The 1,637-nt window shown below is 42.7% G+C and overlaps 12 non-coding genes across 12 annotated transcripts; all 12 read right to left on the minus strand.

Moving 5' to 3' along the window:
• Positions 1 to 79: 79 nt before the first annotated feature.
• Positions 80 to 150, minus strand: Pmar_PMAR023946. Its single transcript has one exon. It is a non-coding gene; the product is annotated as a tRNA-Gln (tRNA).
• A 62-nt stretch (positions 151 to 212) lies between these two features.
• Pmar_PMAR023947 lies at positions 213 to 284 on the minus strand. The gene has a single exon. It is a non-coding gene; the product is annotated as a tRNA-Gln (tRNA).
• A 31-nt stretch (positions 285 to 315) lies between these two features.
• Pmar_PMAR023948 lies at positions 316 to 400 on the minus strand. Its single transcript has one exon. It is a non-coding gene; the product is annotated as a tRNA-Gln (tRNA).
• A 62-nt stretch (positions 401 to 462) lies between these two features.
• Positions 463 to 534, minus strand: Pmar_PMAR023949. The gene has a single exon. It is a non-coding gene; the product is annotated as a tRNA-Gln (tRNA).
• A 62-nt stretch (positions 535 to 596) lies between these two features.
• On the minus strand, positions 597 to 668 carry Pmar_PMAR023950. Its single transcript has one exon. It is a non-coding gene; the product is annotated as a tRNA-Gln (tRNA).
• A 62-nt stretch (positions 669 to 730) lies between these two features.
• Pmar_PMAR023951 lies at positions 731 to 802 on the minus strand. Its single transcript has one exon. It is a non-coding gene; the product is annotated as a tRNA-Gln (tRNA).
• Positions 803 to 864: 62 nt separating this feature from the next.
• Positions 865 to 936, minus strand: Pmar_PMAR023952. Its single transcript has one exon. It is a non-coding gene; the product is annotated as a tRNA-Gln (tRNA).
• A 62-nt stretch (positions 937 to 998) lies between these two features.
• Pmar_PMAR023953 lies at positions 999 to 1,070 on the minus strand. Its single transcript has one exon. It is a non-coding gene; the product is annotated as a tRNA-Gln (tRNA).
• Positions 1,071 to 1,132: 62 nt separating this feature from the next.
• Pmar_PMAR023954 lies at positions 1,133 to 1,204 on the minus strand. The gene has a single exon. It is a non-coding gene; the product is annotated as a tRNA-Gln (tRNA).
• Positions 1,205 to 1,266: 62 nt separating this feature from the next.
• On the minus strand, positions 1,267 to 1,338 carry Pmar_PMAR023955. The gene has a single exon. It is a non-coding gene; the product is annotated as a tRNA-Gln (tRNA).
• A 62-nt stretch (positions 1,339 to 1,400) lies between these two features.
• On the minus strand, positions 1,401 to 1,472 carry Pmar_PMAR023956. Its single transcript has one exon. It is a non-coding gene; the product is annotated as a tRNA-Gln (tRNA).
• A 62-nt stretch (positions 1,473 to 1,534) lies between these two features.
• Pmar_PMAR023957 lies at positions 1,535 to 1,606 on the minus strand. The gene has a single exon. It is a non-coding gene; the product is annotated as a tRNA-Gln (tRNA).
• Positions 1,607 to 1,637: the final 31 nt, after the last annotated feature.

Raw genomic sequence — 1,637 nt, forward strand, 5'->3', positions numbered from 1 at the left:
CGTTACACCATAAAACCATCCATTTGAATTTACTTGACGCGGCGATTTTGCTCTCCGATAGAATAGCTATCATATACCAAGGCTTTACTGGGATTTGACCCAGATCGCCAGATTCAGAGTCTGGAGTGCTAACCGTTACACCATAAAACCATCCATTCGAATTTACTTGACGCGGCGATTTTGCTCTCTGATAGAATAGCTATCATACACCAAGGTTTTACCGGGATTTGAACCCAGATCGCCAGATTCAGAGTCTGGAGTGCTAACCGTTACACCCTAAAACCATCCATTTGTATTTACTTGACGCGGCGCTTTTGCTCTCCGATAGAATAACTATCATATACTAAGGTTTTATCGCCAGATTCAGAGTCTGGAGTGCTAACCGTTACACCATAAAACCATCCATTTGTATTTACTTGACGCGGCGCTTTTGCTCTCCGATATAATAACTATCATATACTAAGGTTTTACCGGGATTTGAACCCAGATCGCCAGATTCAGAGTCTGGAGTGCTAACCGCTACACCATAAAACCATCCATTTCTATTTACTTGACGCGGCGCTTTTGCTCTCCGATATAATAGCTATCATATACCAAGGTTTTACCGGGATTAGAACCCAGATCGCCAGATTCAGAGTCTGGAGTGCTAACCGTTACACCATAAAACCATCCATTTGTATGTACTTGACGCGGCGCTTTTGCCCTCCGATAGAATAACTATCATATACTAAGGTTTTACCGGGATTTGAATCCAGATCGCCAGATTCAGAGTCTGGAGTGCTAACCGTTACACCATAAAACCATCCATTTGTATTTACTTGACGCGGCGCTTTTGCTCTCCGATATAATAACTATCATATACTAAGGTTTTACCGGGATTTGAACCCAGATCGCCAGATTCAGAGTCTGGAGTGCTAACCGTTACACCATAAAACCATCCATTTCTATTTACTTGACGCGGCGCTTTTGCTCTCCGATATAATAACTATCATATACCAAGGTTTTACCGGGATTTGAACCCAGATCGCCAGATTCAGAGTCTGGAGTGCTAACCGTTACACCATAAAACCATCCATTTGTATTTACTTGACGCGGCGCTTTTGCTCTCCGATATAATAACTATCATATACTAAGGTTTTACCGGGATTTGAACCCAGATCGCCAGATTCAGAGTCTGGAGTGCTAACCGTTACACCATAAAACCATCCATTTGAATTTACTTGACGCGGCGATTTTGCTCTCCGATAGAATAGCTATCATACATCAAGGTTTTACCGGGATTTGAACCCAGATCGCCAGATTCAGAGTCTGGAGTGCTAACCGTTACACCATAAAACCATCCATTTGTATTTACTTGACGCGGCGATTTTGCTCTCCGATAGAATAGCTATCATATACCAAGGTTTTACCGGGATTTAAACCCAGATCGCCAGATTCAGAGTCTGGAGTGCTAACCGTTACACCATAAAACCATCCATTTGTATTTACTTGACGCGGCGCTTTTGCTCTCCAATGGAATAACTATCATATACTAAGGTTTTACCGGGATTTGAACCCAGATCGCCAGATTCAGAGTCTGGAGTGCTAACCGTTACACCATAAAACCATCCATTTGTATTTACTTGACGCGGCGCTTT

Source organism: Perkinsus marinus (genome assembly GCF_000006405.1).
Source record: "Perkinsus marinus ATCC 50983 genomic scaffold scf_1104296968714, whole genome shotgun sequence".
NCBI classification, from domain to species: Eukaryota; Perkinsozoa; order Perkinsida; family Perkinsidae; genus Perkinsus; species Perkinsus marinus.